At 52.0% G+C, this 26,917-nt stretch overlaps 1 protein-coding gene across 3 annotated transcripts in view; it reads right to left on the bottom strand.

Moving 5' to 3' along the window:
- LOC141190223 (transient receptor potential cation channel subfamily M member 2-like) overlaps positions 1–21,723 on the bottom strand; it is a 399,780-nt gene extending 378,057 nt beyond the window's left edge. For 2 of the 3 annotated variants that reach the window (XM_073661205.1, XM_073661206.1), the window contains exon 1: positions 21,625–21,723. The gene's annotated coding sequence lies outside the window, so the exon portion shown is untranslated. The remainder of the gene's footprint in view (positions 1–21,624) is intronic. The other variant, XM_073661207.1, reaches the window with a different exon arrangement.
- Between the last annotated feature and the right edge of the window lie 5,194 nt (positions 21,724–26,917).

Raw genomic sequence — 26,917 nt, 5'->3', positions numbered from 1 at the left:
TGAAGTAAAAACTGTGTTATACAATGGGAATCTCAGTTATAGAACTGTGTAACCAGCCAACACCAACGGCTACAGGCAGCCTGCACGGGCACAAGGCCCTCACACCAAGGCATGAAAGGAAGAGTCCACTGCCTCGCCCACACCACGCAGGTCCAGAAAAAGAGTGCATAAGATCCACTGATAGCTATGGGGCTGCACCCCGATAAGTGCCCTGTCCCAGACACGCTGGTCCTAAACACATGCTATAAAAAAGCCTTCTAAAGCAGTATGCTCAATATGATAGCGGAGAAGAGCATAGAAGTAAATCCAAGGCAAAGTAACAACAAGTGAATGCAACCAGACCAAGGAGTCCCAGATGTTGAGGGGAAGGGTAACCCCGCATGTTATGCCAACAGCAGTGGCCTCCTGAAGTGGGTTGCGGAGTGGCTTCCTCAGCAAGACACTGCTGGAGGTTTGGGCTGAATCTTGTGGTCATTGCAAATATTTGAGACATGATTTTCATTCAAATCAGGGCTGAACCCGCTCAACCCACAGAATACTTAGTCTACGAGATATCCGGCCATTGGAGGATAGTAAGTCAACGTGCAAACATGCTGTAGGGTGGTCTCTCCACAGGCAGCGTGTATTCATTAAGTGGCTCTATCAAAGCCTTTACACAATCTGTTCTACTCTTGAGAAACCTCAAAAATGAAGAGGAGAAGCTCGTTGTGGAGGCAAGTGACACATCGATGGGGCAGCTTGTGGCTTTACATTAGCACTATGCAGCCATATCATGGATGATTATCATTCATAGTTATTCCGATAGAATATTGCTGCTGTATTATTTTACAATTACTGCTTCATGGTGACTTTACATTGTGTTCTTGAAAAGGTTCTCCACTATTAGGACAATCCCTTCTGAATCTCAATGCTTGGTCCTCCCATGTCGGCGCCATCCCCGGGGCTCACATTCGATTGTTATAACATGTGAGTCCTGCTCCCAATCAGCGCCGGAGTCACTGGTCATGCTTCTATTGAACATCAACAAGAAGCCAGGGCCGCGGCTGACCTCATTTCCTCTTGAGGTTCGATTTGTCCGAAGGCGGGGCCAGTGACGACAGCACTGATTGGGTCCAGGGCTCACATGTCATAACAACCACAAGAGAGCCCCAGGACCGCGAGTGCCGACAGCGCTGGAACGGCGCCAACAGGGAAGTTGAGAATAGGTGTTTTTATTTTATCAGAGCCAAACATTCAGATGTAGAAGGGATTGTCCTAATAGTGGACAACCCCTTTAAAATCATTGGTAGCTCTGGTAGTGTTACCACACAGTATTTACTAGAGCTGAAAAGAGGAATAGATCTCTGTGACCCAAATTGGTTATTTGTTCTAGGTCTTTTCTGGATACACGTGGCCCCTGTCAGCTATTAGCCTCGGCTTTGGTCTACAGAGACAACCAGGGATCTTTAGGGTTAGTCATCGCTGAGAGGGGGTGCTACTTGTGTACTTGCCAAGCCCCGAGAATTGGTAGGGTTCATATATAGGTTGTAACGAGGACCTTCCGATTTTAAGCTCATATTTATAATTAATTATCTTCCCTCCTAACAATCCATTATTTAAAGACCTCTTTACCTGGTAACATTTATTATACTGCTATAATATTGTTTTTATACACATTAATAAGATTTGGGACATTGGTCAACAAGTTTCATGTATATCTAATAAAGGATTATTTTAGGTGTTTACTTTTGACTGTGAATGGTAAGTATATACTCCTAGGTCGCCGGAGAGTATGGCTATGTGCACACCTTTAGTATTTGGATGCTGAAATTTCTGTACGATTTCTGCATCTCTTGGTGTCAGGACGCGAACCCAGCAGCTCTGGTCCACCAGGCAGCAGCTCTGGTCCACCAGGCAGCAGCTCTTGCCCACCAGGCAGCAGCTCTGGTCCACCAGGCAGCAGCTCTGGTCCACCAGGCAGCAGCTCTGGTCCACCAGGCAGCAGCTCTGGCCCACCAGGCAGCAGCTCTGGTCCACCAGGCAGCAGCTCTGGTCATTGAGCTATTCAGCTCGCTGGACAGCTCCTGGCTAACGTAGATTCTAGTATCTGTATTGTTCCTGAGCAGCTCCACCCTGTGTTGTTCCTGATTGGCTTCATCCTGATTGAACACCCTATATAAACCTGGCCTGGCATCTCCTTCCTTGTGAGATTATTGAGCTTCTGACCTGTAGTCAAGCGCTTCCTTCTCCTGCTACTTCATACAAGTTGTACTGCTTACCTGACAACTCTACTTGCTGAACCCTTCAAGTTACATAGCTTACCTGTGTACTGATTCCTGGCTTCCCTGACTACGCTACCTACCGGTGCTGCCCCTAGTGGTTGCAATACCACTACTCCAACCCAGGTCAATTCATAACACATGGCAGGAAAACAGAGCAATACACCCATGTAGTCCAGAGCGCAGTCAGTAACGTCAGTGCTCTTCAGACGTTCCTGCTCACTCTACCATCTGGACTACGTTGGATTCACTGGACTTCGTTGCACCTGTGTGGAAACTTTTCTTTTGATAAATTGGTGAACCAGGGAAAGTTTTGGGAAGCATTTATTTGAAAAAAGTATTTTTGTGTGTTATAGTAATGGGTTAGTAATGGGGGTGTCTGATGATAAACACCTCTCCATCACTAACCCCAGGGCTTGAGGCCAACTGTCTTTTTAACAATTCACAGCTGACATCAACATGACATGTCCCATTACTCCGATTGTCACTGCATCAGGGCAATCGGGAAGATTGAAGTCAAAGCACCAGAATTGGGGCATCTAATGTGATCCTCCACTTCTGAGACAGCTGCGGGCTGGTATTTTTAGGCTGGGAAGAGCCCAATAGCCAGGGACCTTCCCAGCCGAATAATATAAGCCCACAGCTATCTTCTTTACCTGGGCTGTTTACTAGTGATGAGCAAATGTGCTCGCCGCTGCTCGGTACTCGCCTGAGCATCACCTTGCCTGACAAGCTCAGCGCTCGGCGAGCATTTCCGGGTTGCTCGGCGGGAGATCAGGTCTCCTCCCTGCATGTTTAGCGCTCTTTATAGAGCCAATGAACATGCTGGAATTGCTAGCCAGTCACTGTAATGCCGTAGCCATGTTGGTTGTGGCATTACAGCGATTGGCTGGCCACACAGCGTCATCAGGTCTATATCAGACCGGGCGCTGCCATGCTCGTCACAGTCACTCCGGATCAGACAGTGTAGAAAGAGCTGCTGCTGTGTGAGGGACAGAATTGGCGGTGTAATAGTTAGGCATAGGTAGTGGTACTCCCGGAGAATTTATATATATATCCATCTGAACTAACAGTCCTTCTGATGACTAAACCAGCTGCATATATTCAGTGGTGATAGCAGAAGTTAGGCAGGCAGTGTATGTGGCAGACTGCAGTGTATGTAACAGCATAAGATGGTCCATTGAACGTCCTGTCTACTGCTGTTACAGATACTGTATTTCTAGACATAGCCCAAGATATCAGGGGCCAGGAATAATTTTTTTTTCATCTTATTTCTGATCATTAGCTTAAAAAGCAATCCAGAGTACAACATTTTTCTGCTCAATTTGCTTGTTCTCACTGCAGAATACAGCCAGGTCCTTTCCATCATCAGACTTGATCCCAAATTACAGTGATTAAAATCCAGAATTTTGTAGTGAACATGGAAATGACGCGCCCCCTGGGACATATTCCTTTTTGAGGGGAATACCCGGCACCGGATCAGATGGGGGGTTGTAGTCTCCGAGCGGCTGTGACCCGGCCCGTGCCCAGGGCGTCAAGCTCAGTGTTATGTGGCAGTCCTACAGATGTTATTAAGAGTTCTTTTGTGTCGACTACGCCACCCGTTGTGATGCGGTCACTGTGGCCGCCGCTGCAGCAGGGTCCGCTGAGGCTGATGGTGGGTGCGCAGCTTGGTGAGATAACCCCCAACGGGAGGGGTATAGCCTCAGAGGGGACAGGTGCAGAGGATGGGGGTTGTGGTGGTGCAGTGCAAACGGCAATGAAGACAGAGTCGGGTTGTGCAGTTAAGGGTGTTTACTTACTGCAGATGTTGTACTGGTCACTCCAGCTTCGAGTGACCACCCGAGCCGTGCTGCGTCCACCAGGTCCTGGATCCAGCCAACCCCCAAACAAGTCCGGAGCGTGGCCCTGAGCTCTCCTTCTGTCCCGTTCTCTGGCCGTCCCCACCAGTGATCCACCTAGGTCCAGCTCCCTCGGGCCTTCTGTTGGGACACCCTTGGCCCTGGGTTCCCTGACCCTTCATGTGGTGTGCCTTCGGGGTGGATGTGATGGGTGACCGTGGCAAACGCTGCCCACGGTCTCCGGTCTCTGGCTAGGGTGTGTTTTCTGCCCCCACCAGCTTGGGATCCGGTACCCTGTGCCGACTCTTCACCCGGGGATTTAAGTTGGGATCTTGGAGTCCTTTTCTGCTGTTTCCCCCTCTGGGTCTCTCTTTCTCTTCTCCTCTCTCACTCTGGGTCTTTCTTCTCCTCTGCTCGCTGACTTGTTCTCTGCATCTGACCCTGTTCTTAGTTGGTGCCCACCTTATATACACCCTCTATGTGTGAGCTCAGGTGTCCAGCACCCAATGAGCTCCTAACTTTACCCAGGCTGCTCCCCCTATCTGCCCCTACACTACTTGGGATGTACCACCCCCCTCCCACTCCAGCCAGGAACAGACTCGGTCGTACCTGCACATTTCTAAGTGGGAGTACCGTCGGTCTGCTCCTCGGAAATGGGATGTGTGTAGTGCATGCAGCCTACCGAGCTCAGTTCCACTCTCCATCCTTGCCCGGGAGTGGAATATCACACCTCTGGGTTGAGGTGCAATACCCCTGTAGCAGCCGAATCCTCAGGGTGCTACATTCCCCCCTGGTAAATCACAGCACGTCCTCGGGCTGTAAGACATAAATAACACCAAAACATACATTTTTTTTTCATGAACATATAAAACAACATATATTAGCAAATAAAACATTCTCGTCGCCTCTGGCTCCTCCTCCGGTCACTGTGCAACGTGTGACCGGGTAAAGTGCGACAGTCTCTCTGGAAAACTGGTTTTCCTATAAAACCAGTAGGGGGCGCTTTAGGAAGCGCAACTATATACAGGGGAAGTTGGCCGCTCTCAGTCCTCGGCCAGGTAAAGGGAAGGGAATGGCTGCTCACAGTCCTCAGCCTGGTATGGATTACGGAATAACGGGTAAAAAGTTCACTCATGCTGGTCCCAACGGGGACTATATATATGTAGCAACAGTTTCTTTGGTACCCGGTCGGGTAACTATTTACATCCACTGCTCTGCCGCACTCAACGGCGTCTTCCTCCTGCTCTTTGCTTGTAGCTGGTTGTAACTTCAGACCCGTCCGGGTCCTCTTGCTCCTCCTCCTCGCACCGCAACTCCTCCTCCGTCAGGCGGTGTACGTGGAGGGCGTAAGGTCCTTTGGCACACTTGTGCCGGGTAAAGGTGACCTCGTCTCCGATGTAGAGGTCACGACCTCTGTGCCCCTCCGGCAGATGGGACTCCACGTCTCTGCGCGTGACAAAGACGTCGCCGGGGGTGTTGTTGTCTCGAATGAAGCCCCACCCATGCTGCTGGTTGAACTTGATCACTGTCCCGATGGTGCGGGGACAATGCGCTGCACGGGGGTCCCTCCTGGTCCGGCTCTTCTGCTCGGCGCTCCTTATTTGGGCCTGTTGTTCCCGGACCCGCCTCTCTCTCCGCTCCCTCGCAAACTCTTCGAGCTGCTGTCGGCAACACTCAGCGCGCTCTGCTGCAGCTGCCCTAGTTTCCTGAGTGAACCCCATTAGATCTTCTCCGGTGGGGTCCCACTCAAACTGTGCTTCCGCTAGCGGGGGCGAGATCCGTGCCACGGGCTTCGGAGCCGGAATCAGGGGTTCATCCAGGGGTCTTAGTCTCTGCTGCCGTTCCAGCTCATGGTATTCTTCGGGCCAGATGAAGGGCCGCCCGTCCGGCCATGTGAGCTGGCTGAACAAGTCCTCCCCCAGGTGTGGCACCCTTGGTTTTACGGGTGCGGGCGCGGTGGTGGTGGCGCCCGGGTTGCCCAGGCCTTGCGGCCAGGCCTGGGGCACCTGGAAGGTGAAGGGCACCGTTAGGACGGCGGCGCCCTGGGCTACCTGGCCTTGCGGCCAGGCCGGAGGCTCCGCGGAGGTAGGGGGCGCTGTTGGTGATGCGGCGCCCGGGGGTACTAGGCCTTGCGACCAGGCTGGTGGTATTTCCTGCTTTGTCACGCTCCGGGTCGAGGCGCGTGACGTCACAGGGGTCGCTGCGGCGGCTTCCGGTCGGGGCCTAGTCCATAGCGGTGACATGGCGGCTACGGGCACAGCAGGGGGACTTTCGGGCTCTGCGACGGGGAGCTGGGGCAGGTGGGCGGTTTCCCGGCTTGGGGTATAGGCGTCCCCTTTACCTGCCTCCATGCGTTCGGCTCCCTTCTCGGCGTCGTCTCCGGCCTTTGGTCCTCCCGCGCCATCCTCAGAGGCGGTCTGCTTCCTCTTCCAGGGTAGCGTGCTCCGTTGACTGGTCTCAGCTTGCTGGGCCATCTCCCGGCTCCATTCCGCCAATATCTCGCGCTGTACCCGGGCCATCCTCCGTGCGAGGCCCTCCAGGGCAGTCTGTGCACACTCCCGGTCTCGGGGGAGCTGTGCTAGGACCTCCACTAGGCCTAGTGGGGTCGTGGTGTCTAGCAGGCTCCTGACCAACGGGTCGGTGCTGCTCTGCTCTTCTTCCAGCAGGCTCCTGGCCAGCGGGCCGGTGCTGTTCTGCTTTCTCTCCATCTCCGGGCAAGCTCCTCCGCCACTCCTCTCCAGGCTTCTTGCCTCCGGGTGCGCTCGCTCCAGACTGCTCCAGGCGACACCCATCTTTGCTCTTTTCTTTCGTCTCCTCCCACTTCGAGGGCGGTCCCGGGGCAACTCGGTGACTGTCAGCTCCAGGGGTAGTTCTTTCACGCTGACAGACACCTCCAGCATCACAGTCTCTGTTGGTGGGGGCGGTTTCCACTTTTGGCGCCATTTTCTGTCCTGGCCCACGATGGGAGGCGGCCTCCTGCCCTCCTTTGGCACGCCCATAATGGCGTTCGCTGCTCTTCCAAGGCGGGAAATCTTCGGATTTGGCGGGAAGCGTCGCCCAGTGGCGGGAAACTCTGCAGATGGCGGGAACAAGCTGGAAATGGCGGACAATCGGCGGGAAACGACCTGTGATGGGGTCCGATGGCGTGGACCCTCCGGAACCGGCGGGAGACTTCTTTCTGAGGTAAACTTGCACTTTTCTTCAGGCACGCAGTACCCGGGTGTTGCGGGCACGTAATCCTGCCGACTACGCCAAAGTTGACGCGCCCCCTGGGACATATTCCTTTTTGAGGGGAATACCCGGCACCGGATCAGATGGGGGGTTGTAGTCTCCGAGCGGCTGTGACCCGGCCCGTGCCCAGGGCGTCAAGCTCAGTGTTATGTGGCAGTCCTACAGATGTTATTAAGAGTTCTTTTGTGTCGACTACGCCACCCGTTGTGATGCGGTCACTGTGGCCGCCGCTGCAGCAGGGTCCGCTGAGGCTGATGGTGGGTGCGCAGCTTGGTGAGATAACCCCCAACGGGAGGGGTATAGCCTCAGGGGGGACAGGTGCAGAGGATGGGGGTTGTGGTGGTGCAGTGCAAACGGCAATGAAGACAGAGTCGGGTTGTGCAGTTAAGGGTGTTTACTTACTGCAGATGTTGTACTGGTCACTCCAGCTTCGAGTGACCACCCGAGCCGTGCTGCGTCCACCAGGTCCTGGATCCAGCCAACCCCCAAACAAGTCCGGAGCGTGGCCCTGAGCTCTCCTTCTGTCCCGTTCTCTGGCCGTCCCCACCAGTGATCCACCTAGGTCCAGCTCCCTCGGGCCTTCTGTTGGGACACCCTTGGCCCTGGGTTCCCTGACCCTTCATGTGGTATGCCTTCGGGGTGGATGTGATGGGTGACCGTGGCAAACGCTGCCCACGGTCTCCGGTCTCTGGCTAGGGTGTGTTTTCTGCCCCCACCAGCTTGGGATCCGGTACCCTGTGCCGACTCTTCACCCGGGGATTTAAGTTGGGATCTTGGAGTCCTTTTCTGCTGTTTCCCCCTCTGGGTCTCTCTTTCTCTTCTCCTCTCTCACTCTGGGTTTTTCTTCTCCTCTGCTCGCTGACTTGTTCTCTGCATCTGACCCTGTTCTTAGTTGGTGCCCACCTTATATACACCCTCTATGTGTGAGCTCAGGTGTCCAGCACCCAATGAGCTCCTAACTTTACCCAGGCTGCTCCCCCTATCTGCCCCTACACTACATGGGATGTACCACCCCCCTCCCACTCCAGCCAGGAACAGACTCGGTCGTACCTGCACATTTCTAAGTGGGAGTACCGTCGGTCTGCTCCTCGGAAATGGGATGTGTGTAGTGCATGCAGCCTACCGAGCTCAGTTCCACTCTCCATCCTTACCCGGGAGTGGAATATCACACCTCTGGGTTGAGGTGCAATACCCCTGTAGCAGCCGAATCCTCAGGGTGCTACAGAAACACATACTGTATGGTGGCCCCCAGAAATATACCTCCAAACACTGTATGGTGGCCTCCAGTATTATCCCTCCACACACTGCATGGTGGCCTCCAGTATTATCCCTCCACACACTGTATGGTGGCCTCCAGTATTATCCCTCCACACACTGTATGGTGGCCCCCAGTATTATCCCTCCACACACTGTATGGTGACCCCCAGTATTATCACTCCACACACTGTATGGTGGCCTCCAGTATTATCCCTCCAAACACTGTATGGTGGCCTCCAGTATTATCCCTCCACACACTGTATGGTGACCTCCAGTATTATCCCTCCACACACTGTATGGTGACCTCCAGTATTATCCCCCCACACACTGTATGGTGGCCTCCAGTATTATCCCTCCACACACTGTATGGTGACCTCCAGTATTATCCCCCCACACACTGTATGGTGGCCTCCAGTATTATCCCTCCACACACTGTATGGTGTCCTCCAGTATTATCCCCCCACACACTGTATGGTGGCCTCCAGTATTATCCCTCCACACACTGTATGGTGGCCTCCAGTATTATCCCTCCACACACTGTATGGTGGCCTCCAGTATTATCCCTCCACACACTGTATGGTGTCCTCCAGTATTACCCCCCCACACACTGTATGGTGACCCCCAGTATTATCCCTCCACACACTGTATGGTGGCCTCCAGTATTATCCCCCCACACACTGTATGGTGACCTCCAGTATTATCCCCCCACACACTGTATGGTGGCCTCCAGTATTATCCCTCCACACACTGTATGGTGGCCTCCAGTATTATCCCTCCACACACTGTATGGTGGCCTCCAGTATTATCCCCCCACACACTGTATGGTGACCTCCAGTATTATCCCCCCACACACTGTATGGTGGCCTCCAGTATTATTCCTCCACACACTGTATGGTGGCCTCCAGTATTATCCCTCCACACACTGTATGGTGGCCTCCAGTATTATCCCTCCACACACTGTATGGTGGCCTCCAGTATTATCCCTCCACACACTGTATGGTGGCCTCCAGTATTATCCCCCCACACACTGTATGGTGACCCCCAGTATTATCCCCCCACACACTGTATGGTGACCTCCAGTATTATCCCCCCACACACTGTATGGTGGCCTCCAGTATTATCCCTCCACACACTGTATGGTGGCCTCCAGTATTATCCCTCCACACACTGTATGGTGGCCTCCAGTATTATCCCTCCACACACTGTATGGTGGCCTCCAGTATTATCCCTCCACACACTGTATGGTGGCCTCCAGTATTATCCCTCCACACACTGTATGGTGGCCTCCAGTATTATCCCTCCACACACTGTATGGTGGCCTCCAGTATTATCCCTCCACACACTGTATGGTGGCCCCCAGTATTATCCCCCCACACACTGTATGGTGGCCTCCAGTATTATCCCTCCACACACTGTATGGTGGCCTCCAGTATTATCCCTCCACACACTGTATGGTGGCCTCCAGTATTATCCCTCCACACACTGTATGGTGGCCTCCAGTATTATCCCCCCACACACTGTATGGTGGCCTCCAGTATTATCCCCCCACACACTGTATGGTGGCCTCCAGTATTATCCCCCCACACACTGTATGGTGACCCCCAGTATTATCCCTCCACACACTGTATGGTGGCCTCCAGTATTATCCCTCCACACACTGTATGGTGACCCCCAGTATTATCCCTCCACACACTGTATGGTGGCCTCCAGTATTATCCCCCCACACACTGTATGGTGACCCCCAGTATTATCCCTCCACACACTGTATGGTGGCCTCCAGTATTATCCCTCCACACACTGTATGGTGACCCCCAGTATTATCCCTCCACACACTGTATGGTGACCCCCAGTATTATCCCTCCACACACTGTATGGTGACCCCCAGTATTATCCCTCCACACACTGTATGATGGCCTCCAGTATTATCCCCCCACACACTGTATGGTGGCCACCAGTATTATCCCCCCACACACTGTATGGTGGCCACCAGTATTATCCCCCCACACACTGTATGGTGGCCACCAGTATTATCCCCCCACACACTGTATGGTGGCCTCCAGTATTATCCCCCCACACACTGTATGGTGGCCTCCAGTATTATCCCTCCACACACTGTATGGTGGCCTCCAGTATTATCCTCCACACACTGTATGGTGACCCCCAGTATTATCCCCCCACACACTGTATGGTGGCCTCCAGTATTATCCCCCCACACACTGTATGGTGGCCTCCAGTATTATCCCCCCACACACTGTATGGTGGCCTCCAGTATTATCCCTCCACACACTGTATGGTGACCCCCAGTATTATCCCCCCACACACTGTATGGTGGCCTCCAGTATTATCCCTCCACACACTGTATGGTGGCCTCCAGTATTATCCCCCCACACACTGTATGGTGACCCCCAGTATTATCCCCACACACACTGTATGGTGTCCTCCAGTATTATCCCCCCACACACTGTATGGTGACCCCCAGTATTATCCCTCCACACACTGTATGGTGGCCTCCAGTATTATCCCTCCACACACTGTATGGTGACCCCCAGTATTATCCCCCCACACACTGTATGGTGGCCTCCAGTATTATCCCCCCACACACTGTATGGTGGCCTCCAGTATTATCCCCCCACACACTGTATGGTGGCCTCCAGTATTATCCCCCCACACACTGTATGGTGACCCCCAGTATTATCCCCACACACACTGTATGGTGTCCTCCAGTATTATCCCCCCACACACTGTATGGTGACCCCCAGTATTATCCCTCCACACACTGTATGGTGGCCTCCAGTATTATCCCTCCACACACTGTATGGTGACCCCCAGTATTATCCCCCCACACACTGTATGGTGGCCTCCAGTATTATCCCTCCACACACTGTATGGTGGCCTCCAGTATTATCCCTCCACACACTGTATGGTGGCCACCAGTATTATCCCCCCACACACTGTATGGTGGCCACCAGTATTATCCCCCCACACACTGTATGGTGGCCACCAGTATTATCCCCCCACACACTGTATGGTGGCCTCCAGTATTATCCCCCCACACACTGTATGGTGGCCTCCAGTATTATCCCTCCACACGCTGTATGGTGACCCCCAGTATTATCCCTCCACACACTGTATGGTGACCTCCAGTATTATCCCCCCACACACTGTATGGTGGCCTCCAGTATTATCCCCCCACACACTGTATGGTGGCCTCCAGTATTATCCCTCCACACGCTGTATGGTGACCCCCAGTATTATCCCTCCACACACTGTATGGTGGCCTCCAGTATTATCCCTCCACACACTGTATGGTGGCCCCCAGTATTATCCCTCCACACACTGTATGGTGGCCTCCAGTATTATCCCTCCACACACTGTATGGTGGCCTCCAGTATTATCCCCCCACACACTGTATGGTGGCCTCCAGTATTATCCCCCCACACACTGTATGGTGGCCTCCAGTATTATCCCTCCACACACTGTATGGTGGCCTCCAGTATTATCCTCCACACACTGTATGGTGACCCCCAGTATTATCCCCCCACACACTGTATGGTGACCCCCAGTATTATCCCTCCACACACTGTATGGTGACCTCCAGTATTATCCCCCCACACACTGTATGGTGACCCCCAGTATTATCCCTCCACACACTGTATGGTGACCCCCAGTATTATCCCTCCACACACTGTATGGTGGCCTCCAGTATTATCCCTCCACACACTGTATGGTGGCCCCCAGTATTATCCCTCCACACACTGTATGGTGGCCTCCAGTATTATCCCTCCACACACTGTATGGTGGCCTCCAGTATTATCCCCCCACACACTGTATGGTGGCCCCCAGTATTATCCTCCACACACTGTATGGTGGCCTCCAGTATTATCCCTCCACACACTGTATGGTGGCCCCCAGTATTATCCTCCACACACTGTATGGTGGCCTCCAGTATTATCCCCACACACACTGTATGGTGGCCACCAGTATTATCCCTCCACACACTGTATGGTGGCCCCCAGTATTATCCTCCACACACTGTATGGTGGCCTCCAGTATTATCCCTCCACACACTGTATGGTGGCCTCCAGTATTATCCCTCCACACACTGTATGGTGGCCCCCAGTATTATCCCTCCACACACTGTATGGTGGCCTCCAGTATTATCCCTCCACACACTGTATGGTGGCCTCCAGTATTATCCTCCACACACTGTATGGTGGCCTCCAGTATTATCCCCCCACACACTGTATGGTGGCCACCAGTATTATCCCTCCACACACTGTATGGTGGCCCCCAGTATTATCCCTCCACACACTGTATGGTGACCCCCAGTATTATCCCTCCACACACTGTATGGTGGCCCCCAGTATTATCCTCCACACACTGTATGGTGGCCTCCAGTATTATCCCTCCACACACTGTATGGTGGCCTCCAGTATTATCCCTCCACACACTGTATGGTGGCCTCCAGTATTATCCCTCCACACACTGTATGGTGGCCTCCAGGATTATCCCTCCACACACTGTATGGTGGCCTCCAGTATTATCCTCCACACACTGTATGGTGGCCCCCAGTATTATCCCTCCACACACTGTATGGTGGCCTCCAGTATTATCCCTCCACACACTGTATGGTGACCTCCAGTATTATCCCCCCACACACTGTATGGTGACCTCCAGTATTATCCCCCCACACACTGTATGGTGTCCTCCAGTATTATCCCACCACACACTGTATGGTGGCCTCCAGTATTATCCCTCCACACACTGTATGGTGGCCTCCAGTATTATCCCTCCACACACTGTATGGTGGCCTCCAGTATTATCCCTCCACACACTGTATGGTGGCCACCAGTATTATCCCCCCACACACTGTATGGTGGCCCCCAGTATTATCCCCCCACACACTGTATGGTGGCCTCCAGTATTATCCCTCCACACACTGTATGGTGGCCACCAGTATTATCCCTCCACACACTGTATGGTGGCCACCAGTATTATCCCTCCACACACTGTATGGTGACCTCCAGTATTATCCCCCCACACACTGTATGGTGGCCTCCAGTATTATCCCCCCACACACTGTATGGTGGCCTCCAGTATTATCCCTCCACACACTGTATGGTGGCCTCCAGTATTATCCCTCCACACACTGTATGGTGGCCTCCAGTATTATCCCTCCACACACTGTATGGTGGCCTCCAGTATTATCCCCCCACACACTGTATGGTGGCCTCCAGTATTATCCCTCCACACACTGTATGGTGGCCTCCAGTATTATCCCCACACACACTGTATGGTGGCCACCAGTATTATCCCTCCACACACTGTATGGTGGCCCCCAGTATTATCCTCCACACACTGTATGGTGGCCTCCAGTATTATCCCTCCACACACTGTATGGTGGCCTCCAGTATTATCCCTCCACACACTGTATGGTGGCCTCCAGTATTATCCCTCCACACACTGTATGGTGGCCCCCAGTATTATCCTCCACACACTGTATGGTGGCCACCAGTATTATCCCCCCACACACTGTATGGTGGCCTCCAGTATTATCCCTCCACACACTGTATGGTGACCCCCAGTATTATCCCTCCACACACTGTATGGTGGCCTCCAGTATTATCCCTCCACACACTGTATGGTGGCCTCCAGTATTATCCCTCCACACACTGTATGGTGGCCTCCAGTATTATCCCCCCACACACTGTATGGTGGCCTCCAGTATTATCCCCCCACACACTGTATGGTGACCCCCAGTATTATCCCTCCACACACTGTATGGTGACCACCAGTATTATCCCCCCACACACTGTATGGTGACCTCCAGTATTATCCCTCCACACACTGTATGGTGGCCTCCAGTATTATCCCTCCACACACTGTATGGTGGCCTCCAGTATTATCCCTCCACACACTGTATGGTGGCCTCCAGTATTATCCCTCCACACACTGTATCGTGACCACCAGTATTATCCCCCCACACACTGTATGGTGGCCTCCAGTATTATCCCTCCACACACTGTATGGTGGCCTCCAGTATTATCCCTCCACACACTGTATGGTGACCTCCAGTATTATCCCTCCACACACTGTATGGTGACCCCCAGTATTATCCCTCCACACACTGTATGGTGGCCTCCAGTATTATCCCTCCACACACTGTATGGTGGCCTCCAGTATTATCCCCCCACACACTGTATGGTGACCCCCAGTATTATCCCTCCACACACTGTATGGTGACCTCCAGTATTATCCCTCCACACACTGTATGGTGACCCCCAGTATTATCCCCCCACACACTGTATGGTGGCCTCCAGTATTATCCCTCCACACACTGTATGGTGACCCCCAGTATTATCCCCCCACACACTGTATGGTGGCCCCCAGTATTATCCTTCTCAAACTGTCTGCTGACCCGTGTATCTAATCCTCTCCTGTGTGATACTGACTGCTGAGCCGTGTATCTAATCATCTCCTGTGTGATATTGTCTGCTGAGCCGTGTATCTAATCTTCTCCTGTGTGATACTGTCTGCTGAGCCGTGTATCTAATCCTCTCCTGTGTGATACTGTCTGCTGAGCTGTGTATCTAATCCTCTCCTGTGTGATACTGTCTGCTGAGCCGTGTATCTAATCCTCTCCTGTGTGATACTGTCTGCTGAGCAGTGTATCTAATCCTCTCCTGTGTGATACTGTCTGCTGAGCCGTGTATCTAATCCTCTCCTGTGTGATACTGTCTGCTGAGTCGTGTATCTAATCCTCTCCTGTGTGATACTGTCTGCTGAGCCGTGTATCTAATCCTCTCCTGTGTGATACTGACTGCTGAGCCGTGTATCTAATCCTCTCCTGTGTGATACTGTCTGCTGAGTCGTGTATCTAATCCTCTCCTGTGTGATACTGTCTGCTGAGCCGTGTATCTAATCCTCTCCTGTGTGATAATGTCTGCTGAGCCGTGTATCTAATCCTATCCTGTGTGATACTGACTGCTGAGCCGTGTATCTAATCCTATCCTGTGTGATACTGACTGCTGAGCCGTGTATCTAATCCTATCCTGTGTGATACTGACTGCTGAGCCGTGTATCTAATCCTCTCCTGTGTGATACTGTCTGCTGAGCCGTGTATCTAATCCTATCCTGTGTGATACTGACTGCTGAGCAGTGTATCTAATCCTCTCCTGTGTGATACTGTCTGCTGAGCCGTGTATCTAATTCTATCCTGTGTGATACTGTCTGCTGAGCAGTGTATCTAATCCTATCCTGTGTGATACTGACTGCTGAGCCGTGTATCTATTCCTCTCCTGTGTGATACTGACTGCTGAGCCGTGTATCTAATCCTATCCTGTGTGATGCTGTCTGATGAACCGTGTATCTAATCCTATCCTGTGTGATACTGTCTGCTGAGGTGTGTATCTAATCCTATCCTGTGTGATACTGACTGCTGAGCCGTGTATCTAATCCTATCCTGTGTGATACTGACTGCTGAGCCGTGTATCTAATCCTCTCCTGTGTGATACTGACTGCTGAGCCGTGTATCTAATCCTCTCCTGTGTGATACTGTCTGCTGAGCCGTGTATCTAATTCTATCCTGTGTGATACTGTCTGCTGAGCAGTGTATCTAATCCTATCCTGTGTGATACTGTCTGCTGAGCCGTGTATCTAATCCTCTCCTGTGTGATACTGTCTGCTGAGCCGTGTATCTAATCCTATCCTGTGTGATACTGACTGCTGAGCCGTGTATCTATTCCTCTCCTGTGTGATACTGTCTGCTGAACCGTGTATCTAATCCTATCCTGTGTGATACTGACTGCTGAGCCGTGTATCTAATCCTATCCTGTGTGATACTGACTGCTGAGCCGTGTATCTAATCCTATCCTGTGTGATACTGACTGCTGAGCCGTGTATCTAATCCTCTCCTGTGTGATACTGTCTGCTGAGCCGTGTATCTAACCCTCTCCTGTGTGATACTGTCTGCTGAGCCTTGTATCTAATCCTCTCCTGTGTGATACTGTCTGCTGAGCCGTGTATCTAATCCTATCCTGTGTGATGCTGTCTGATGAACCGTGTATCTAATCCTCTCCTGTGTGATACTGTCTGCTGAGCCGTGTATCTAATCCTATCCTGTGTGATACTGTCTGATGAACCGTGTATCTAATCCTCTCCTGTGTGATACTGTCTGCTGAGCTGTGTATCTAATCCTCTCCTGTGTGATACTGTCTGCTGAGCCGTGTATCTAATCCTCTCCTGTGTGATACTGTCTGCTGAGCCGTGTATCTAATCCTCTCCTGTGTGATACTGTCTGCTGAGCCGTGTATCTAATCCTCTCCTGTGTGATACTGTCTGCTGAGCCGTGTATCTAATCCTCTCCTGTGTGATACTGTCTGCTGAGCCGTGTATCTAATCCTCTCCTGTGTGATACCGTCTGCTGAGCCGTGTATCTAATCCTCTCCTGTGTGATACCGTCTGCTGAGCCGTGTATCTAATCCTATCCTGTGTGATACCGACTGCTGAGCCGTGTATCTAATCCTCTCCTGTGTGATACTGTCTGCTGAGCCGTGTATCTAATCCTCTCCTGTGTGATACTGTCTGCTGAGCCGTGTATCTAATCCTCTCCTGTGTGATACTGTCTGCTGAGCCGTGTATCTAATCCTCTCCTGTGTGATACTGTCTGCTGAGCCGTGTATCTAATCCTCTTGTGTGATACCGTCTGCTGAGCCGTGTATCTAATCCTATCCTGTGTGATACTGACTGCTGAGCCGTGTATCTAATCCTCTCCTGTGCGATACTGTCTGCTGAGCCGTGTATCTAATCCCCTCCTGTGTGATACTGTCTGCTGAGCCGTGTATCTAATCCTATCCTGTGTGATACTGTCTGCTGAGCCGTGTATCTAATCCTATCCTGTGTGATACTGTCTGCTGAGCCGTGTATCTAGTCCTCTCCTGTGTGATACTGTCTGCTGGGCCGTGTATCTAATCCTCTCCTGTGTGATACTGTCTGCTGAGCCGTGTATCTAATCCTCTCCTGTGTGATATTGTCTGCTGAGCCGTGTATCTAATCCTCTCCTGTGTGATACTGTCTGCTGAGCCGTGTATCTAATCCTCTCCTGTGTGATACTGTCTGCTGAGCCGTGTATCTAATCCTCTCCTGTGTGATACTGTCTGCTGAGCCGTGTATCTAATCCTCTCCTGTGTGATACTGTCTGCTGAGCCGTGTATCTAATCCTCTCCTGTGTGATACTGTCTGCTGAGCCGTGTATCTAATCCTCTCCTGTGTGATACTGTCTGCTGAGCCGTGTATCTAATCCTCTCCTGTGTGATACTGTCTGCTGAGCCGTGTATCTAATCCTCTCCTGTGTGATACTGTCTGCTGAGCCGTGTATCTAATCCTCTCCTGTGTGATACTGTCTGCTGAGCCGTGTATCTAATCCTCTCCTGTGTGATACTGTCTGCTGAGCCGTGTATCTAATCCTCTCCTGTGTGATACTGTCTGCTGAGCCGTGTATCTAATCCTCTCCTGTGTGATACTGTCTGCTGAGCCGTGTATCTAATCCTCTCCTGTGTGATACTGTCTGCTGAGCCGTGTATCTAATCCTCTCCTGTGTGACACTATCTGCTGAGCCGTGTATCTAATCCTCACCTGTGTGATACTGTCTGCTGAGCCGTGTATCTAATCCTACCCTGTGTGATACTGTCTGCTGAGCCGTGTATCTAATCCTCTCCTGTGTGATACTGTCTGCTGAGCCGTGTATCTAATCCTGTCCTGTGTGATACTGTCTGCTGAGCCGTGTATCTAATCCTCTCCTGTGTGATACTGTCTGCTGAGCCGTGTATCTAATCCTCACCTGTGTGATACTGTCTGCTGAGCCGTGTATCTAATCCTACCCTGTGTGATGCTGTCTGATGAACCGTGTATCTAATCCTCTCCTGTGTGATACTGACTGCTGAGCCGTGTATCTAATCCTCTCCTGTGTGATACTGTCTGCTGAGCCGTGTATCTAATCCTCTCCTGTGTGATACCCTCTGCTGAGCCTTGTATCTAATCCTGTCCTGTGTGATACTGTCTGCTGAGCCGTGTATCTAATCCTCTCCTGTGTGATACTGTCTGCTGAGCCGTGTATCTAATCCTCTCCTGTGTGATACTGTCTGCTGAGCCGTGTATCTAATCCTCTCCTGTGTGATACTGTCTGCTGAGCCGTGTATCTAATCCTCTCCTGTGTGATACTATCTGCTGAGCCGTGTATCTAATCCTCACCTGTGTGATACTGTCTGCTGAGCCGTGTATCTAATCCTACCCTGTGTGATACTGTCTGCTGAGCCGTGTATCTAATCCTCTCCTGTGTGATACTGTCTGCTGAGCCGTGTATCTAATCCTCTCCTGTGTGATACTGTCTGCTGAGCCGTGTATCTAATCCTCACCTGTGTGATACTGTCTGCTGAGCCGTGTATCTAAACCTACCCTGTGTGATGCTGTCTGATGAACCGTGTATCTAATCCTCTCCTGTGTGATACTGTCTGCTGAGCCGTGTATCTAATCCTACCCTGTGTGATGCTGTCTGATGAACCGTGTATCTAATCCTCTCCTGTGTGATACTGTCTGCTGAGCCGTGTATCTAATCCTCTCCTGTGTGATACTGACTGCTGAGCCGTGTATCTAATCCTCTCCTGTGTGATACTGTCTGCTGAGCCGTGTATCTAATCCTCTCCTGTGTGATACCCTCTGCTGAGCCGTGTATCTAATCCTGTCCTGTGTGATACTGTCTGCTGAGCCGTGTATCTAATCCTCTCCTGTGTGATACTGTCTGCTGAGCCGTGTATCTAATCCTCATCTGTGTGATACTGTCTGCTGAGCCGTGTATCTAATCCTCTCCTGTGTGATACTATCTGCTGAGCCGTGTATCTAATCCTCACCTGTGTGATACTGTCTGCTGAGCCGTGTATCTAATCCTACCCTGTGTGATACTGTCTGCTGAGCCGTGTATCTAATCCTCTCCTGTGTGATACTGTCTGCTGAGCCGTGTATCTAATCCTGTCCTGTGTGATACTGTCTGCTGAGCCGTGTATCTAATCCTCTCCTGTGTGATACTGTCTGCTGAGCCGTGTATCTAATCCTCACCTGTGTGATACTGTCTGCTGAGCCGTGTATCTAATCCTACCCTGTGTGATGCTGTCTGATGAACCGTGTATCTAATCCTCTCCTGTGTGATACTGACTGCTGAGCCGTGTATCTAATCCTCTCCTGTGTGATACCGTCTGCTGAGCCGTGTATCTAATCCTCTCCTGTGTGATACCCTCTGCTGAGCCTTGTATCTAATCCTGTCCTGTGTGATACTGTCTGCTGAGCCGTGTATCTAATCCTCTCCTGTGTGATACTGTCTGCTGAGCCGTGTATCTAATCCTCTCCTGTGTGATACTGTCTGCTGAGCCGTGTATCTAATCCTCTCCTGTGTGATACTGTCTGCTGAGCCGTGTATCTAATCCTCTCCTGTGTGATACTGTCTGCTGAGCCGTGTATCTAATCCTATCCTGTGTGATACTGTCTGCTGAGCCGTGTATCTAATCCTCACCTGTGTGATACTGTCTGCTGAGCCGTGTATCTAATCCTACCCTGTGTGATACTGTCTGCTGAGCCGTGTATCTAATCCTCTCCTGTGTGATACTGTCTGCTGAGCCGTGTATCTAATCCTCACCTGTGTGATACTGTCTGCTGAGCCGTGTATCTAATCCTCACCTGTGTGATACTGTCTGCTGAGCCGTGTATCTAATCCTCACCTGTGTGATACTGTCTGCTGAGCCGTGTATCTAATCCTCTCCTGTGTGATACTGTCTGCTGAGCCGTGTATCTAATCCTGTCCTGTGTGATACTGTCTGCTGAGCCGTGTATCTAATCCTCTCCTGTGTGATACTGTCTGCTGAGCCGTGTATCTAATCCTCACCTGTGTGATACTGTCTGCTGAGCCGTGTATCTAATCCTACCCTGTGTGATACTGTCTGCTGAGCCGTGTATCTAATCCTCACCTGTGTGATACTGTCTGCTGAGCCGTGTATCTAATCCTACCCTGTGTGATACTGTCTGCTGAGCCGTGTATCTAATCCTCTCCTGTGTGATACTGTCTGATGAACCGTGTATCTAATCCTCTCCTGTGTGATACTGACTGCTGAGCCGTGTATCTAATCCTATCCTGTGTGATACTGACTGCTGAGCCGTGTATCTAATCCTCTCCTGTGTGATACTGTCTGCTGAGCCGTGTATCTAATCCTCTCCTGTGTGATACCCTCTGCTGAGCCGTGTATCTAATCCTGTCCTGTGTGATACTGTCTGCTGAGCCGTGTATCTAATCCTCTCCTGTGTGATACTGTCTGCTGAGCCGTGTATCTAATCCTCACCTGTGTGATACTGTCTGCTGAGCCGTGTATCTAATCCTACCCTGTGTGATGCTGTCTGATGAACCGTGTATCTAATCCTCTCCTGTGTGATACTGACTGCTGAGCCGTGTATCTAATCCTCTCCTGTGTGATACTGACTGCTGAGCCGTGTATCTAATCCTACCCTGTGTGATACTGACTGCTGAGCCGTGTATCTAATCCTCTCCTGTGTGATACTATCTACTGAGCCGTGTATCTAATCCTCTCCTGTGTGATACTGTCTGCTGAGCCGTGTATCTAATCCTCTCCTGTGTGATACTGTCTGCTGAGCCGTGTATCTAATCCTCACCTGTGTGATACTGTCTGCTGAGCCGTGTATCTAATCCTACCCTGTGTGATGCTGTCTGATGAACCGTGTATCTAATCCTCTCCTGTGTGATACTGACTGCTGAGCCGTGTATCTAATCCTCTCCTGTGTGATACTGACTGCTGAGCCGTGTATCTAATCCTACCCTGTGTGATACTGACTGCTGAGCCGTGTATCTAATCCTCTCCTGTGTGATACTATCTACTGAGCCGTGTATCTAATCCTCTCCTGTGTGATACTATCTGCTGAGCCGTGTATCTAATCCTCTCCTGTGTGATACATTCAGGGGACAGTATAATTCCAGTACTCACTTGCTCCTGGGCGCGCGGCTGTGTTCTGTCTCCTTCTGTCACTGAGTTGTCAGGTGTCAGGACTTTTGTACCTGCAGTCACTGTGATAACTGAAGCTTCTATTCACCAGTAACTAAGGAGTCGGGTTACTGCCGGGAACAAAAGCTGCTGCAGGCGACACCGAAATACCGGGATCTAACTGACAAACGGCACCTGAGTCACCTGTAGCCAGCGCCCCTCACCTGTACACAGCTCCCCTCACCTGTACACAGCGCCCCTCACCTGTACACAGCGCCCCTCACCTGTACACTGCGCCCCTCACCTGTACACTGCGCCCCTCACCTGCACACAGCGCCCCTCACCTGCACACAGAGCCCCTCACCTGCACACAGCGCCCCTCACCTGCACACAGCGCCCCTCACCTGTACATAGAGCCCCCCACCTGTACATAGAGCCCCCCACCTGTACACAGCGCTCCTCACCTGTACACAGCGCCCCTCACCTGTACACAGCGCCCCTCACCTGTACACTGCGCCCCTCACCTGTACACTGCGCCCCTCACCTGTACACTGCGCCCCTCACCTGCACACAGCGCCCCTCACCTGCACACAGCGCCCCTCACCTGCACACAGCGCCCCTCACCTGTACATAGAGCCCCCCACCTGTACATAGAGCCCCCCACCTGTACATAGAGCCCCCCACCTGTACACAGCGCCACTCACCTGTACACAGCGCCCCTCACCTGCACACAGCGCCCCTCACCTGCACACAGCGCCCCTCACCTGCACACAGCGCCCCTCACCTGTATCCAGCTCCCTTAACCTGTACACAGCGCCCTTCACCTGTACACATCGCTCCTGACCTATACACACCTGTACACAGCACCCCCACCTGTACACAGTGCCTTCCACCTGTACACAACGCCCCTCACCTATACCCAGTGCTTCTCACCTGTACCCAGTCTCCCCTCACCTGTACATAGTGCCCCTCACCTGTATCCAGCTCCTTTAACCTGTACACAGCACCCCTCACCAGTACCCAGCAATCCCCACCTGTACACAGCGCACCTCACCTGTACACAGCACCCCTCTCCTGTAGACGGTGCCCCTCACCTGTACACACCTGTACCCAGAACTTCTCACCTGTACACAGAGCCCCTCACCTGTACTCAGCTCCACTCACCTGTTTCCAGCTCCCTTAAACTGTACACAGCGCCCCTCACCTGTACCCAGCGCTCCTGACCTATACACAGCACCCCCACCTGTACACAGTGCCTTCCACCTGTACCCAGCGCTTCTCACCTGTACCCAGTCTCCCCTCACCTGTACATAGTGCCCCTCACCTGTATCCAGCTCCCTTAACCTGTACACAGCACCCCTCACCTGTACACAGTGCCTTCCACCTGTACACAGCGCCCCTCACCTGTATCTAGCTCCCTTAACCTGTACACAGCACCCCTCACCTTTACCCAGCATTCCTGACCAGTACACTGTGCCGCTCACCTGTACCCAGCTCCACTCACCTGTATCCAGCTCCCTTAAACTGTACACAGCGCCCCTCACCTGTACCCAGCGCTCCTGACCTATACACAGCACCCCCACCTGTACACAGTGCCTTCCACCTGTACCCAGCGCTTCTCACCTGTACCCAGTCTCCCCTCACCTGTACCCAGTCTCCCCTCACCTGTACATAGTGCCCCTCACCTGCATCCAGCTCCCTTAACCTGTACACAGCACCCCTCACCTGTACCAGCAATCCCCACCTGTACACAGTGCCTTCCACCTGAACACAGCACCCCCCACCTGTACACAGTGCCTTCCACCTGTACACAGTGCCGCTCACCTGTACACAGCAATCCCCACCTGTACACAGTGCCTTCCACCTGTACACAGCACCCCCCACCTGTACACAGATCCTTCCACCTGTACACAGCGCCGCTCACCTGTACACAGTGCCCCTCCCCTGTACACAGCACCCCTTACCTGTACACAGCACCCCTCACCTGTACATAGAGCCCCACCACCTGTACACAGCGCCCCCCCACCTGTACACAGCGCCCCTCACCTGTACACAGCACCCCTCACCTGTACACACCTGTACCCAGCGCTTCTCACCTGTACATAGAGCCCCCCCACCTGTACACAGCGCCCCCACCTGTACACACCTGTACCCAGTGCTACTCTCCTGTACCCAGTCTCCCCTCACCTGTACATAGAGCCCCACACCTGTACACAGCACCCCCCACCTGTACACAGCGCCCCCCCACCTGTACCCAGTTCCCCCACCTATACATAGAGCCCCTCACCTGTACACAGCACCCTCACCTGTACACAGCACCCCCCACCTGTACACAGCACCCCCCACCTGTACACAGCACCCCCCACCTGTACACAGCGCCCCTCACCGGTACATAGAACCCCTCGCCGGTACACAGCGCCCCTTACCTGTACACAGCGCCCCTCACCTGTACACAGCGCCCCTCACCTGTACACAGCGCCCCTCACCTGTACACAGCGCCCCTCACCTGTACACACCTGTACCCAGAGCTTCTCACCTGTACACACCTGTATAAAGAGCCCCTCACCTGTATCCAGCTCCCCTCACCTGTACACAGCGCTCCTCACCTCTACACACCTGTACACAGCAACCCCCACCTGTATACAATGCCCCTCACCTGTAAACGCCCAACACCTGTACACACCTGTACCCAGTGCCCCTCACCTGTACACAGCACCCCTTACCTGTACATAGCGCCCCTCTCCTGTACATAGAGCCCCTCACCTGTACACAGCGCCCCTCACCTGTATCCAGCTCCCCTCACCTGTATCCAGCTCCACTCACCTGTATCCAGCTCCCTTTACCTGTACACAGCACCCCTCACCTGTACACAGCGCCCCTCACATGTACACACCTGTACCCAGCGCTTCTCACCTGTACATAGAGCCCCCCACCTATACACAGCATCCCCCACCTGTACACACCTGTACCCAGCGCTACTCACCTGTACCCAGTCTCCCCTCACCTGTACATAGAGCCCCTCACCTGTACACAGCGCCCCTCACCTGTACACAGCACCCTCACCTGTACATAGAGCCCCTCACCTGTACCCAGTGCTTCTCACCTGTACCCAGTATCCCCTCACCTGTACCCAGTCTCCCCTCACCTGTACCCAGTCTCCCCTCACCTGTACCCAGTCTCCCCTCACCTGTACCCAGTGCTTCTCACCTGTACCCAGTCTCCCCTCACCTGTACACAGCGCCCCCCACCTGTACACAGTGCCCCTCACCTGTACACAGCACCCTCACTGGTACATAGAACCCCTTACCTGTACACAGCGCCCCTTACCTGTACACAGCGCCCCTCAACTGTACACAGCGCCCCTCACCTGTACACAGCGCCCCTCACCTGTACACACCTGTACCCAGAGCTCCTCACCTGTACACACCTGTATAAAGAGCCCCTCACTTGTACACAGCGCCCCATACCTGTACATGTTAGAACTCTCCTGTTAGGTTTTTTCTAGTTTTCTGGTTACATGACCTTTCTTGCCTATTTAATCCTGCTCCGCCCTCCTGGCCTTGCTGGACTTCATTGTAATTTCTACTCTTAAGATAGCCAGGTGCTTAGTTACCTTTCTCAGTCAGTTTAGCTAGGTCTTCGGACCTCTTTTTTTCTATGTTGTTTGTTTGTCTTATTTCTGCTACAATTTCTGCTAGGCGGTGTCCATCTTTCTCCCAGTCCCTAGTTCTTGTAGGGATCCCTTCCTCACATCTATAGGTCTTCGTTCAGACTAGCCGAGGACTTTAGCGGGTCTGATCGCAGGATCAGGTTCCCCGTTACATCGTAGGGATCCAGCTTAGTTCTATTGTAGGGACAGATCTCCTGTCTTTCCTTAGTGCTTGTAGCAGATCATAACAGTAAGTCCAGCCCAAAAAATTTCTCTAAGGAAAGACCTCCAGTTTCCATCATGGTCTCGGTTCAGGATTTGGCTCAACGCTTGCAGGGACTCTCTCTGGAGGTGGCCGAGCTCCAACAACACATGAGTAGCTGTTCTGGAGCGCATTTTGTGGAGCCAAAGGTACGTCTGCCTGATCTATTTTTTGGTGAACAACAAGATTTTTTTTTGCTTTAAAAATGCTTGTTTGCTGTATTTTCGTTTGAGGCCCAGATCCTCTGTTGATGAATCACAGCGCATAGGGTTCATAATGTCACTTTTGCGCAAAGAACCTCAGGGATGGGCCTTTTCTCTCCAACCTAGTGATCCGTGCTTTAGATCAGTGGATAGTTTTTTTTCTGCTTTGGGTTTGTTGTATGATGATCGTGTCCCATCTGCTGAGTCTGAATTAAGACGTTTGAGGCAGGGATCAAGTAATGTGGAAAATTATTGTACTCACTTCCGTCGGTGGTCTGCTCAGGTGGGGTGGAACGATTCAGCTTTGAAAAGTTTGTTTCTTCCGGGGCTAGGTGAAAGGGTTAAGGATCTGCTGATTGCTTATCCTTCACCTGGAAACTTGCAGGAGGCAATGCAATTAGCTATACGGGTGGACAGGAGACTGCGTGCAAGGGTTAATAAGAGTAAATCCTCTGCCGTGTCAGCTCCGAGTCTTGAGAGGGTCTGTACTGACATTGGAGAGCCGATGGAGATTGGGTCGATGTCACCCCACTCTCAGGAAAAAGACCGCAGATTTTCTGAAGGTTTGTGCTTTTATTGCGGTGGATCTGACCATTTCATTAAGAACTGTGTGCTTCGTATGAACAAAGAAAAAAAAAAAGGTCAGTTACGCCCGTATAGCCTGTTTAAATACCAAGGGGGTATTTCTTTCTGCTACTACTGCAGCTCAGGAAGAATTAATTGAATTTCGGGTATTTGTAGATTGTGGTTCTACTCTGAATGTGATTGATGGGGGATTCTTGGAAAAACTTAAATTAAAACCCAAACCTTTGTCATCCCCTATTGCCGTGGTTTCTGTTGATGGCTCTCCCTTGAAGAGTGTTACTCACAAGGTCTGTGAATTTCCCCTCACTATTAATGGTATTCACCAAGAGAATTTGGATTTGGTAGTATTAAATAATTTGCCTTCTCCAGTAGTGTTGGGGTTACCCTGGTTAAAATTGCACAATCCTGTACTGGATTGGTCTACCAATGAAATTAAGTCCTGGAGCCTTAAGTGTTATGACAAGTGTTGTAACAGTCGCATTGCTGCTGTAGATAAAGGCGCCCTCACCTGTACCCAGTGCCCTCACCTGTACATAGAGCCCCTCACCTGTACATAGAGCCCCTCACCTGTACATAGAGCCCCTCACCTGTATTTAG

This window comes from Phyllobates terribilis, unplaced genomic scaffold, assembly GCF_046119375.1.
Source record: "Phyllobates terribilis strain yellow unplaced genomic scaffold, ASM4611937v1 Scaffold_2__4_contigs__length_985480577, whole genome shotgun sequence".
NCBI lineage: Eukaryota > Metazoa > Chordata > Amphibia > Anura > Dendrobatidae > Phyllobates > Phyllobates terribilis.
The sequence above is the reverse complement of the archived record's forward strand: the minus strand, read 5'-3'. Positions and strand labels throughout refer to the sequence as shown.